Source organism: Nyctereutes procyonoides, unplaced genomic scaffold (assembly GCF_905146905.1).
Source record: "Nyctereutes procyonoides isolate TBG_1078 unplaced genomic scaffold, NYPRO_anot_genome, whole genome shotgun sequence".
NCBI lineage: Eukaryota > Metazoa > Chordata > Mammalia > Carnivora > Canidae > Nyctereutes > Nyctereutes procyonoides.
The window spans coordinates 35,357,891-35,373,033 of NW_026575046.1; positions in this window are offsets into that span (position 1 = coordinate 35,357,891).

The following is a 15,143-nucleotide window of genomic DNA, read 5'->3' on the forward strand; positions in this document are numbered from 1 at the left end:
AGGTCTGAAAAAGCCTCTGTCTCTGGGGGCCCTGGACTTGTTTGAAGGTTGGGATACCATTGCTTTGAGAACACATCTTGAATACTATTTGCAAGACTCTGTATGATTAAAAACTGATCATAGTCACAGACTTAAAGGAACTGCTGGAGTTCTAGAAGGAATAAAACCATATCGTGAATAAGAATGTGACGGAGAGAATATGACAATTCTAATGATCACTAGCAATTATTGAGCTTCCTTACGCCAGGCATCAGAAAAAAATGCTTTAAATTCTTTATTCACTTAAATGTCACAAATTGTAGGAAGTAGGTACTGCTATTTACTCCCATTTCCTGTGCCAAATTCTGAGGCACAGATCTCATAGAGGGTAAGGAAAGGAGCTAGAATTCAAAGTCCAGTAAGTCTGGATCCAGATCCATGGTCTTAACCACTAAGCATATAACAATATGCTTTGCAGCACCTCTATCCTAAAGGGATCCCAAGAGACAGTCACACCAGGTGTCTCTCAAGATCAGAGGAAAGCGTGTTCTTCCAGTTGGGGTAAGATAGAGTGAGGGCCATATCAGGGAGAACTTCAGGGAAGAGGTTCCATTTTTTTTTTTTTTAAGATTTTATTTATTTATTCATGAGAGACACACAGAGAGGCAGAGACACAGGCAGAGGGAAAACCAGGCTCCCCACAGGGAGTCTGATATGGGACTCGATCTCAGGATCCCGGGAACATGACCGAAGCCAAAGGCAGATGCTCAACCACTGAGCCACCCAGGTGCCCAAGAGGTTCCATTTCTGCCTAAACTTGAAAAATGAGCATCTGGACACAAGGAGATGCAGGCACCAAAAGACTGAAGAGAAAGAATTTTCCAAAATCAAATGTTGGCCAAGAAGAGGCCCCGACCGGCTTGTATCAGATTAAACCTGCTCCTGCCCCTAACCCTACACTTTACCAGGCCCTGAATGTCAGTCACAGTCTGCAAAACAATGCATGTGTGAAGTAGCGTTGTGCATCTGCGTCCCTCAAAATCCGATGCTTGGTGCTGGCTTGGTAGCCTATGATCCTAAACATCCACCCTGTGACCGATGCTGTTCAGGCCCCAGTAGAAGCTTCACCCTTATTTTTAGGTCATGTCCTTGATTGCAGTGACCTCCAAGTGTAGTGAAGGTTTTGTGCACTGTGCTGCCACTGGCCCCAGGGATACATTCTGCTTGGAAGGCATGGAAGCTTGAGCTGTAGAGGCATACAGGTGAGGAAAGAGGGCAAGCCTACGAGAATGGCAATTTTAACCAAAAATCCAGGAGTGTTTTTGTGCCACAGAATGCACGCAGCTTGAATTTGTTACTAGGCAACATAGGTTACAACTGTGCCTCTAACGATGTCCCCTTTTTTGAAACAAACAAAAAAAAAATTACCTGCAACATTTATGGAGCTGTTGTTCAAAGATAGAATGTTTGATGAAACACATATCACATTATAACCATTTCACATTATAACCACTTTCGGACACTCAATAGAACTGCTGACAAAATGCTGTTCAAGTAATTAGATTTAGTTTAGATAGGATAAAAGAACTGAACCGAAAATTTAAATAAAGACACAGAACATCCTCAAAAAAGTGAGCAGTGGTCTTATGAGAAAATAAAATTCATTTTGAATTTACACTATAGTCATTTGGTCTGCATTATTGCTTACTATTATTGACATTACCAAAAAAATCAAAGGTTTGTCTAATTTGCTTCAAGGGGGCGCAAATATTTTTACAGATTTTACAGAAATCAGCTTTCCTCAAATGAAAATGCATGTGACATATGCCACAAAAATGCCATTCCAATGAAATAGAAATAGAAACAGTGAAACAAAAAAATATTTTGCATGACAAAGAAGATTCACATGCAAATAATGCCAAACTAACTTGTTTACAAACTATTTTTTGGCCATCATGGTCAAAATATTGTCCTGAGGAATATCAGAACAAGGGAATCCACTGGCCACTTTTAGGGAGGTTCCCTTATCAATCCCAGAATTGAAAAAGTTGAAAAAACAAGAAATACTATATGCTCCAGATGCTGCAAACAGACAGTTGAAAATGATATTGTAAGGGATATTTGTATAATAAAATGGAAATATTTTGTAATATTTTCTGTTATTATATGTGACCCCATTACAGTAGTTGAATGTGATCGGTAAAATACCTTGCTTATTTTTTAATCTAAGTAGTGCTTAAAAAATCCTATTGACAATTTCGGGTGCCATCCTCTTACCAGAGCAGAATTTCTTCAAACTAAAATTAATGAAAACCAAAGAGTTACAGTGACTCAAGAAATGTTGTCTGATCTGGTCTAACGGACAATAGAGCACAAATGGTATAATGAAAGCTTCTGGGCAGCCCGGGTGGCTCAGCGGTTTAGTGCCATCTTCAGCTCAGGGTGTGATCCTGGAGACCCAGGATCGAGTCCCACGTCGGGCTCCCTGCATGGGGCCAGCTTCTCCATCTGCCTGTCTCTGCCTCTCTCTCTCTCTGTCTCTCATGAATAAATAAATAAAATCTTTAAAAAAAAAAAAAGAAAAAGCTTCTGAGTGTTCTCACCCCGCGGATAATGGAAAGGTGACATGTGAGGTGATGGGTGAGTTAATTAACTTAGTTGTGATGATCATTTCACAGTGAACACATGTATCCACACATCTCATTGTACACCTTAAATATATACAATTTTTATTTCAATTGTATCTCCAGAAAGCCAGAGGCTGGGAGGTCTGGATTATAACATACAATGTTACTAAAATGAAGGCAAGAAAGATAAAATGTCTAGTACAAATGCATATTAATTTAAGAGTTCGATTTATAGTTTTTGCTTTTTCATCCCCACACCACCGGCCCAACAACAGAACGTCCAAGAATATGCAATAATAATTCAGTCCTCTGGTGTTTTTCCCAGCTCCCAATCCTATAAAACCCTCAACCTGACCTGTACCTTCTTTTGTGTTATAAAGGTATATTTCTTTGTCAGGAAGACAGAGCATATTTTCTAACCATTTACTAGTGTGGTGTAGAACTTTGATGTCGACACATATGATACTTGGTACCTTTGACCCAGTCCCTGCAGATGGTTGGAGGGCTCCGACTCTGCCTCCAGCTGCGCTTGTGTGAATAAAGCCAGAAGGGGGAAGGGGACAGAGACCCATTTGCTCCCCTCTAGGCAAGGGGGCGAGGAACCAGCCCCCCCCCAGCCATTCCCCCCCATCTGGTTTGATTTACCCGGATCCCCTCGGGGGGCTCCCAGCCCCCTCGCCTTCCCAGATGCGCGCCCCCCGCTGGCCCAGAGCTTCCGGCAGGATGGGGCGAGCGGGGCTTCCCTGGGAAAATATGCTGGGAGATGCTATCGGAGCTAAAAATACTAAGCTCCGCCTTCATTAGTCAGAATAAAACCCAGGGATTTGTGCCTTCTGGAGTTGCAGATCAACGGGAAAATGGGAAATCAAAGAGCCTCCTCGTTGGGGCTTTTACACCACTTTGTGGCCGGGATGCAGGCGGGAGCTGGAGAAGGCTCGCTGCCCCCCCTGGGGCTGCAAGGGCCTCAGCAGCACAGCCCGGCCCGCCCCCGCGGCTCGCACACAGGCTCCTGTCATCTGCATCCCCCTGTTATACCTGAGGACCCCGACCCCGACTCCGAAAACAGGGGAAGGTGAACAGCCCCATCACTGGCCTCTCCAATTCATCCTGGACCCAGGCTGTCCCTGGCCCCCTGCAGGCGCTCACGTTGCCCGGGCCTGCCAGGAATGCTTGCCCGCCCCCCCCCCCACCCACCTCCCTGTCCTCACAGACTAAGCATTTTTGTCCTCCTTCAAGCCTCACTTCATTTTTTTTTTAATTTTTTTTATTGGAGTTCAATTTGCCAACATTTAGCATAACACCCAGTGCTCATCTTGCCAAGTGCCCCCCATCAAGCCTCACTTCAAATGCCCTTCCTCCTGGAAACCTAGTCCCAGTCGCTCTGGGAAATACTCTGTGCATCCCCTACTTGATGCTCTGGTCATTTATCAAAACTGTGGTCCACGGTGCACTGTGACCATTTGATGAGTACAATCCATGAGTACAGGGATGGCAGGGGTCTTGCGCACCATCCTAGTGCCCGAGCTTTTCACGGCAGGTGCCAGACACATGGAAAGTGTTCCATCTATGTCTGCTGACTGACTCCATTCCCCTGCTCCCTCAAAAAGCTTGCTGTGTGGTTGGTGTCAACAAGTTAGCGTGCCTCAAAACAGCAGCCATCATAAAAGAGAAGAGAAAAAAGGACTAATTGTCTGGTGTGGACGGTAGGCATCATGGTTTTACCCTACAGGGGTGTAGGGAGGACTGTGCAGGTGAGCTAGGAGAGGGAGGGACTCGGACAGGAGTAGTGGCTGGGCATGCAGCTGGGGGACAGTGCGCAGACACAACCTGCTGGGAGCAGTTGGGAGTGATTTTCTCCCTCTTGGGACCCTTCTCGGCTAAGAATAGAGATGAAAGAGAGTGATTAAAAACTTGGTTTTTGAAAACTCAACTCTGCAAGGGACTAGCAAGTTCTCTATCTCTCTGAATATTAGGTTCCTTAGAATAAGAATAGTAACAGTGATAATTCCTATTTCTGGGGTTGAGAGAATGGAATAATATCACAGTATCCCCCCTTTTCTGTCATTTCATTTTCTACTGTTTCAGTGACCCATGGTCCACTGTGATCTGGAAGCAAATGAACCTCTTTCTGGTGTGTTGTCAGTAGTAGCCTAGTACTACACCACATGACACTACACCATTCACCTCACTTCATCTCATCACGTGGGCATTTTATCATCTCACACCATCACAAGAAGAGGGAGTACAATACAAGAAGACATTTTGAGGGACCCCATTCACATTATGATTGTGTATTGCTATTGTTGTTAATCTCTTACTGTTTAATTTATGAATTAAACATTTTTAAGTATGTATGTAAGAAAAAACATTACATATATATATAGTTCAGTAACAGTTTCAGGAGTCCACTGGGGGTCTTGAAACATAATCCCTGTGGTTAAGGGGAGACTGCTGCAAATCATGTTAGCACAGTGCCTGGCACATTGTCAGTGCTCAATGACTGGAACTGATTCAGAAAAGAGGGTTCAGTCAGCCAGGATCATTTGTTTTTCCCCTCTGCAGCCAAGGGTCCTATTTCCTTCTTTCCAACCTGGGTTTCCCCTTCAGATTCCCCAGGGAAGTTCAAAGCATGTCATAGAAGAGCTCATTACCCCTTCTCCCCATTCAATCCAAGGCTATTTTCCAACAGAGTCAAGAATCAAGAGGTCTAGAGGAGAGAGAGGAAACCACTTGGAGGGTACTGCCCCAGAAATTAGAAAGCCAGAAGTCAGATTGAGTTATTCCTAAAAACCAAAGGGGAGAAGGCAAGGCCTATTTCCCCATCCCAGCTCTTTTTGGAAAGGCCCCTGAGCTCCTAAGAGAATAATTAATTCACAGGATTAATTCACAGGACCTGGAGCGTGCAGCCAGGGGTCCCTGAAGGGGTCTTCTATGTGACCACGTCCTACTCCAACAGAGGGGAAGACCAGCCTGTGGGAGGCCTTTACTGCCTGTGTTTGCTCAGTTAAGAAAATTTTCCTCATCTATAATTTGAGGTGTTTCCAACACCCCAGCTGAGCCTAGGAATGCATCCCATATTCCTCCTTCCTTGAAGACAAAGGGTATTCAAGCCAAAGAGTACTTGGGATCAGGAACTGTGAGATCTGGATCTAGTCCTAGTTTTTCTTTTCCTTTTTTTTTTTTAATTTTTTTAAAAGATTTTATTTATTATTCATGAGAGACACACAGAGAGAGAGGCAGAGACACAGAAAGAGGGAGCAGTAGGCTCCATGCCCAATGCGGGACTCGATCCTAGATCTCCAGGATCATGCCCTGAGCTAAAGGCAGATGCTTAAATAAATTTATTATTTAAAAAATAATAATAATAAATAATAATAAAGGCAGATGCTTAACCGCTGAGCCACCCAGGCATCCCAAGTCCTAGTTTTTCTACCTCAAGCCTCTTTTTCTCCATCTTTAAAATGAGTACAGTACCCCACATGACCTCTAGGGACTCCTCCCAACAATCTGATATTTCTCAAACCACAGACATGAATCTCAGCCTACCTTTGGGAAATGGGGAAAGGAAAAGAAAGCTGAGGCCCTGAAAGGACAGCTCTAACCTTAGGAGGTCTGGGAACGAGCTTTGGGGGTCCATGGTTTCTCTGAAATAGTAGACACATATATAGGTGCATCTTTTTCTACTTCAGAGAGGGTGCTTCATGGATAGCCTCATATTCCCAAAGGAATCTAGACAAGTTAACAACTTCTGGTCTAAACAACAGAGCCCTGTATTGGTCTCCTGTTTATTGCTGCTTTAACAAATGACTGCCAATTTAATGGCCTCAAGCAATCCAAATTTGTTGCCTTACAATTATGGACATCAAAAGACCAAAGTCTTCCAACTTAGTCACTAGGCTAAAAATCAAGATGTCTGCAGAGAACCATCGGTTCCTTGCCTCTTGCTGTTTCTGGAGGTTGTGCCTCATAGTCATGTCCCTTCAGCCTCTCCTTCCCTTCTCAAGTGACTTTCTCCTCTGGCTCTAAACCTCCTGCACTCTCTTTAAAGGACCCTAGGAATTACATTGGACCCACCCAGATAATCCAAGATAATCATCCCACTCCAAGATTCTTTTTTTTTTTTTTAAGATTTTATTTATTTATTCATGAGAGACACAGAGAAAGAGGCAGAGACATAGGCAGAGGGAGAAGCAGGCTCCCCAGAGGAAGCCTGATGTGGAATTCCATGCCAGGACCCCAGGATCATGCCTGCCCTGAGCCGAAGGCAGACACTCAACCGCTGAACCACCCAGATGGCTTCCTACCCCAAGATTCTTTTTTTTTTTTTTTATGATAGTCACACTGAGAGAGATAGAGAGAGAGGCAGAGACATAGGCAGAGGGAGAAGCAGGCTCCGTGTACCAGGAGCCCGACGTGGGATTCGATCCGGGGTCTCCAGGATCGCGCCCTGGGCCAAAGGCAGGCGCTAAACCGCTGCGCCACCCAGGGATCCCTACCCCAAGATTCTTAATCACATCTACAAAGTCACTTTTATGATGTGAGGTAGTAAATTCCCAAATTCCAGAGATTAGGACATGGATATGGGGAGGGGGTGCTAATTAATATTCAGCCTACTACAAACCCATTGGGAGGAAACATTTTAAATAAGCAAACCCTTTATCTCAGAAATTTCACTTCCAGAATTTCTCCTGTAGGTATAACTACCACATGTATAAAGATATGTTCAAGAATGTCCATTATAGCAGAGTTCACAAAATTAAAACCTGAAAACAACCTGTGCTACTGATAATCAGTAGAACTGTAATTAAATAAGTAGGAAATATTCATACATTGGGATATTCCAAAAAGCAGCATTCTAAATATAATAAACTATCTTCATATATACTAATATGGAAAAATCTGCAAAATACCTTGTAAGGTAAAAAAAGCAACTTGAAGTGCAATCTGTATAATGTGATCCCATCTTTAAAAAGAATGTACACTTCTGTGGGTACATGTGCATAATTTCTGGATAGATCTTAAAGAATCTGTTAGTGTTGGTGACTGTCTCTTGACTACAGAATAGCCAGTGGACTTTTATCTTTTACTTTATACCCTTCTAAACTGCAATTTTTTAATTAAAAATTATTATAAGTTTTATAATTTGAAAACCATACATTTAGAGGTTGGGATGCCTGGCTGGTTCAGTGGGTAGAGCATGCAACTCTTGATCTTGGAGTTATAAGTTCAAGCCCCATGTTTCGTGTAGAGATTACTTTAAAAAAAATCTTTAAAAAAAGCCCCATCATTTCAACTGAAATTCAGCAGTTTGAGGAAAAAAAGAGGTGGGAGCAGGGTCACAGCTCTGAGGTCATCTTTAGGAAACTCTGATAAGCAGGCATGAAGGAGAGCAAGTATCTCTTCTTCCTGTAACTTCAGCTCCCATTGCCCCCCCCCCCCCACTGCTACTGGAGCCAAGAAAAGAAGAAAGTTAGTATACAGTTGTGGAGCCTTGGTGTCACTTAGGCCTGGGGTTGCATTCCGGTGCTACCGCTAACCAGCTTCATGGTCTTGGTCTTAAACTCAGTGAAACCTCTGTGTGAAATGGTGATAATATGCTTTTCTTTGAGGTGAGACTTTAAATTAGGTATGTTACGTGCACCACAGGGATTAGAACTCAATGACTTACAGTTTCGATTATTAGTAAGATTGACTTAACCAGAGAAGGCAGCTTCAAGGCTTAACTTAACCATGTTAAGAGTAAAGTATCAGTGGATTTTCACATGTGTATGCAACTGTTGAAGCTGCCATTCAGATACCATAGAGATCACCCTCAGCCTTCACTATTCTTTATGAAGTGCTGTCTCAATAGAAATGCACGTTCAAAAATTTAGGACTTCTTCCCCCCTTTGGCCAAAAGCCAAGGGTTATTAACCTGACTCCCCTGAAATTCAGTGAGGAGGATGTACAGATAGGTGGGTGCATCTTTCTGGGGCAAGGGTTCATAATCTTTGTCAGATTCTTAAAGGGATGTGAGGGCCCCTAAAAAAAAAGGTAAAAATCACCAGTTAGGCCCTTTTCTAAAATGAGGGCCACTCACTCCTGATTCTGCTAGGGTGTGACTGTAGGTCAGACCACTCCGCACAGACCAGGCTTCCTGGGAACGCAGGACTCGAGATGGAGAGGCACAAACATATTTATTGAACTAGTCGCAAAACAAACATCTACATTTTTGTTTGCAGGGCGAAATGCAGATAATTATCACCAGTTGATCCTCAGCTCCACTGAAAAAAAAAAGGTGTGGCTTTTTAATGGGCCCAGCGCCTCGGTCTGCAGCCAATCCAGACGTGGCTCCGCCCACGCCCCCTCCCCCACACCCCACGGGGCAGAGGTCCTCGGGTGGAGGGGCGGCTTAGCCCCCTCTGCCACCTGACAAGGGGTGAAGAAACCTTAACCCACGCTCTGGATTCCTTTGGGGCTCCTCATCCAGTCCCTGCTCACAAACCAGAATTTCCAGTGTGACTGTGTTGGCCTTGACAGCAGCAGAGGAGGAGGCTTGGGCGCCCACTGCAGTGGCTCTGCCCCCCCCCCGGGTGTTGGGGGGGGGGCAGACCCTGCTCACGGGCCTTTCTCCTGGAAGGAGACAGGTGGGAGAGTGCATCTCAGAGAAGGAAGGCGGCGATGAGAAAGAAGCCCTGAGGGGAGGAATATGGAAACTGAAACCCCAGCTCCTAAATACATTCATCACGTGCCTGTTGGAGTGCTTGTTGGATGTACACCAGGCCCTGGGCTGTACACAAGCTTTACATCAAGAATGGGGTTGGAACCAGACAGCGAAGGTGTGAATCATAGCTTGGCCACTTTGTAGCTGTGTGGCCCTGGGCCAGCTGTGTGCTGTGTGTGTGTGTGTGTGTGTGTGTGTGTGTGTTAGGACCCTCTTCTGTAGTAATGCACCTCTCAGTAATATCCACCCTAAACTCCTAAGCATAACTTCTAAGCTGGCCCCTGCCTAGAACTCCGATTTTTTTTAAAAACTCGAGATACAATCCACTTACCATAAAGTTCATCCTTTACAAGTGTACAATTTAGCGGTTTCTCATATATTCACAAAGTTGTCCAACAATCACCATTATCTAATTCTAGAACGTTTTAATCACCCCCAAAGGAAACCCCATACCCTTTAGCAATCACTCCACATTTCCACGCCCCCACCCCACCCCAGCCCCAACCATTAATCTACTTTTTGTTTCTATAGATTTACCTACTCTGGACCCTTCATATAATATGTGGCCTTTTATGTCTGACCTCTTTCACTGAGCATAATGTTTTCAAAGTTCATGCATGTCGTAGCATGTATTAGGACCTCATTCCTCTTTATGGCCAAGTCATACTCCTTTGAATGAATGTGCCAAACTTTGTCCATTTATCAGTTGATGAACATTTGTGGTGTTTCCACTTTTTGGACACTGTGAATAATGCTGATATGAACATTTGTGCACAAGTTTTTGTGGGACCAGTTTTTGTGTTTTTATTGCTCTTGGGTCTATACTAGGAGCAGATGATTTTATGTTGTACCTCCCCCATCAAAAGGTTTTTCCTTCTGCTCCTCAAACAAACCAAGTTTGCTTGCACCTCAGGGCCTTTGCACTAGCTGTTCCCTTTGTCTGGAAGGCTCTTCCCCCAGATTTTTTTAATGGTTCACTCCTTGTCAATCAATCAGATCTCAGTTTAAATATCACCACCTCTGTGAGGCCTTCCCCAACCATTTTGCCAGTCATTCTCTGTCCTTACTCTATTTTATTTTCTCCATATTAATTATTATACTCTGATTTATTTTTTATTTAGTCGTTTGCTTGTTTGTAGCATAGCTACCCCTTCTAGAATGTAAGCTCCATAAGAACAGGATCTTGTCTATTATGGCATTGGCTATTCCAGGCTGCTAGAACTGATACACAATAAGCATCTATGAGATCTTAGTTATTATTACTTGAGTATAATACACAACTAACTTTCACAGGAAAGTTAGAAACTTGGTACCATGATTATCTCCATATTACAAACAGAAACTGAGACTGAGAGAAGTTAAGTGATTTAGCTAAAATCACAAAACTAGAAAGTGTTGGAGCCTGACTCTAAAGAACCATCTGGCTCAAAAGCCAGTGTCTCTTGCACAAAGCTTACTGCTTACCCCAGCTTTCCTTCCTGAACGTGTCTTAGCTTTGCAAAGTGACAATTTCAGCAACGATTCCTCTGAGCTCAGACAAGAGACAGGGAGAGAAGGCAGATTTGGGGAGACTATTGGATCTGGCAGCACCGAGAGGCCTGGCCCCAGGGGAAGGCGTGTAGGGCACCCCTCCACACACACCTTCTGGGAACTGTGGCTGGACGAGGGGCTCCTGAGAGCTGCCAGCAATCCCTGGCCTCCCTCCAGCAAGGCTTCGGTGAGTCCTGGCTGCCAGCAGCAGACTCTCTAAAGTAGCATCCACACCTCGGACTCACGGACAGTGCCATGGACACTTGGGTAAACTTCATTTTATGCAAACTCTAGTAGGAACAGTGACAATTAACTATCTTATGCCAGATGCTATCCTGAACACTTTTCTTGTATTAACTCACTGAATCCCCCAGTTTGCCTGATGAGGTGTACACCGTATTGTCCCCATGTGACTGATGAGGAAATTGAGGCCCAGGAAGGTTAAGTGACCTGCTCAAGGACACTTGGCTAGGGAATGGCAGAGGCAGGATATAAGCCCAGTCCATCCGATTTCAGGTTCCTGCTTTTAACCACTGCTCTACCCTGCGTGTGTCTCAGTGGTGAGTTTGAGAAAAAAGCTTCTATCCTTATAGCTCTATGACTGTGGATTATCCACATAAGCTCTCTGGCCTTTAGTTACTTTATCTGCATGAATGGAAAAGAATCAGCTTCCCTCCCAAGAATGTTCTTTAGAATAGGATGTTAATAGTTATTATGTTAATAGGATATTAATAAGGGTGAGGCATGGGAATTCCATGATGAGCAGGGTTTGGAACACTCTAGGTCAAACTACATTGAGCAGGATTCTTTACAGGCAAGACATCTCAGTGTCTTTAACATGCTAATATGCTGTGAGCATCTCACAGAGGACGGTTGAGAATGCAGCATTTCCCAAACTTTATTGAACATGGGACAACGTGGAATGATGTCTCATGGATCACAGTTTGGGAAACACTCATTAAAGAAGGTTTTTGTAGGAAAAGGTAATTTTTCCTGAGATCAGGTAGATTTCTCTTCCGTTTCCCTACTTTCACTTGCTGCGAAGAAAGGGACCTGTAGACAGACTTTCACCAACTCCTTCAGGCTTGTAGGGGACCTTTAAGACATTTAGCAGGAGATTAGGAACCAGAAACTATTTCCTGAGCACATACTACATGCCAGCTCTGTGATTATGACATAGGTTGTCTTTTGTGATTCCCAAAACAGCCTTTTGAGGCAGGTTTAATTTAAGAAGTCAAGATAATGTTGCAGATGAAAATGTTGGCTTTGGAGTCAGAAAAACAAAACTTTGCCTACCATTTGATAATTGTAGCTGTATGCCTTGTGCAAGCCACATATCTTCTCTGTGCCTCACTTCCACATCTGTAAAATGGATACTACAACACCTGCCTCATAAGGTTAACGTGAGGATTTGCTGTGTTGTAATAAATGCAAAGCACTTATACAGAATCTACACAGAGGAGGTATTCAGCACGAGGTAACTCTATGATTATCATTACCATCATCATTATCTTTGTTTTACAGATAAGAGAGCTGAGACCCAGGAAAGGTAAGTAACTTGCTCAAGGCCACACAGCCATTGTGTGTGGTGGAAGTGAGACCCACACACAACTCAAACTGCTCTTCCTCCCCAGAAGCCCTGAAGGAGGCTGAGCTCTTCACAGGCTGGCAAGTAAAACACGTCACCCTCCCCATACTGCTACAGCCCTCTCACACGGAATGCCACTCTAGAGTGCGTGAGAACCTCCCCCAGGGAGGTTCAGACTATACCACCTGCAGGAGAGTTCAGACCCACTTGGCCACCACATGACTGTGTCTCAGGACCCTTACAAGTTGGCCTGGAGAATTAAGGTCCTGTGCGCACAGGCATCCCTTCAAGAGTCTCTCCATGCAGTAAAGTCTCTGGCTATTCTTCTGAGCCCCAAACCAGTTCTAGGGGAGCATCTCATAAGAAGAATGGCTGATACAAACATTGTGTGCTCAGGGGGCCACACAGGCCCCCCAGTATCAACCTAGGATTTTCCAAGTCCTAGCATGGATGGGAGATGGCTCAGTAGCTGCTGCAGGGGAGGGGGCAGCAGGGGATAACATGGAGGCCAAGGTGACAAGGTTCTAGGCTCCTGCCCCATATCAATGAAAGAAGCACCTCTTGGACATTTGTAGGTTGTCCTTCCATTTAGCTTTCTCCTTAGGAAAAAAAAAAAAAACGTTTGGTACCTACCTCCATCTCATTAAGAAAAAAAAAGGCTTTAGAAACCACTATCTAGTCCTTCATTTTCATTGCACATATTGGGGAAACTGAGGCCCAGATGAGAAAGACCTGCCTCTGGTCCCAGTAAATGAGTGGTCCCAGAATGAGGACTGGAAGCTCACATTCTCTGACCATTTAATACCAACCTCTCAGATATCAAAGTGTAAGATGGGCTAATTGATTAAACCCAAAAGGAAAAACAGAGCCTAAGTTTGTCCTTTCTCAAACTGACTCTTCCCACTTTAAAAGCAGTCCTCCCTGTGGCCACAGAGCGCATGGTGCCCTTGTCCTCCCTGTTCCCACAGAACAAATGCTAAGCACCAAACAGGTGCAGGAGCAGGGCATCACTATGCTCCCCAGGGCCCCCCACCTTGAGTCACCAGCCCCAGTAATGACTCAGACAAGCAAAAGGCAGGGAATACAGAAGACACTGAAGTAGAGCTTTGAGGACCTGCTCAAATCCCGGCATAGCGACTTATTATCTGTGTGACTTTGAGCAAGTCACCAGACCTCCCGGACTCTCACCGTCATCAGCTAGCTGTAAAACTAGGGTACTCCATTGCCTCGTACGACTACCATGAGGATCAGAGTTCATACATGCAAAGAACCTGAAACATAGAGGTTGTGCAGCAGTAGTTCATCTCAGTATTGTTATGTTAACGATAGCTGGTTTTCCACAGGATCTGAAGATCTTTTCCATGAATTAAGTGCATTACACTCTCCGCACATCCACACCAAGGCCAAACAATGCTGCACTTCCCCATAGACTCCTCGCAGCGAGCTCTGCCCTCTGTAGGAATTTGAAACTTCTTCCACTTGTGGGCAGATCCTCTGATAAGGGATCCCCTAAATGCAGTGCGATCAGCCTGAGGATTGCAATCAAGAAATGGCTCTAGAATCAGCCTGCTGGATTTCATCTTGGCTGCACTGTTTGATTCCTGACAAGTTACTTTGCCTGAGTCTCAGTTTTCTCATCTGTAAAATGGGCATCATAGCAGCACCTGACTCAAGAGTCTTACTGTGAAGAGTAAATGGGACAGTGTGTATGAAGTCCTCAGTGCACTGGCTCATCCTTAAAAAGTGCCCAAAAAATAATAACTCTCATTTTTTGCCCTACGGTCGAGCTTTTCTGCGCATAAACAAAGCATCGTGGGAGATAAAAGTGCTGGATTAGGGTTGGAGTGATTATCAGTAAAGTTCTGATTCTGCCACAAAGTAGCAGAGATGTTGGGCATGACCTTTTCCCTCTTGTGGCCTCAGTTTCCCCTTCTGCAGACTAAGAGAGTTGATTAGTTCAGCTCTAACTCTGAAGGTTGTAAGGATGGTCCCAGTCTTCCCAGCTACCCATACAGAGCAGGGCCAGCAAGAGGTCTGGGAAGAAGCGTCTGACCTCTGCAAACCAGCTCCTTAGTTAAGAGAGCTGTTCTGGGAATCTGCAAGTCCAGCCTGAAGTGTTGTCTTTACCACTGTGTGTGATCTTGGTAAAGTCACTTTACCTTTCGGAACCTTAGTTCCATTATCTGTAAATGGGACCTAAAATGGTACCAGAGTACAGGATTGCAATGATCACGTGAGCCAATGCCTGCAAGGTGCTTAGCACACAGACGACGCAGTCAGTAACAGTGTGTTGTTTTAATAATCATTATTGATGCCAGCTGCATGTGGACTCATCCCTGGGCATGGTGCTCTTCTTAGAGCCAGTCTGAGTACACCTGTGGCCATTCCAAGTATTGTTTCTGGTGACAGTAAAGCTTTTTATGAGAACAGCAGCCATCCTGGGGACCCACCTAAAGAAGAGGAGTTGGCCAGCCTCTGCATGCCAACAGTCAAGATTCCCATGATTCCAGGTCAGTGTGAGGGAGGTGATAGCCATCTGTCCTTCCCTACCCTGCCCAGAAGACCAGCTCTGCAGGGTTGGAAAGGACCACAAGCTGCATCTTGTCCAGCCCTTTTACCTGGGGTAAGATGCCAGGAGGGGAAGTGACCTACTCAAGTCTCATGGCATGTTACTAGACCTAGAACATTCAGTCTGTGTAGTATTAAAAGGGTATTT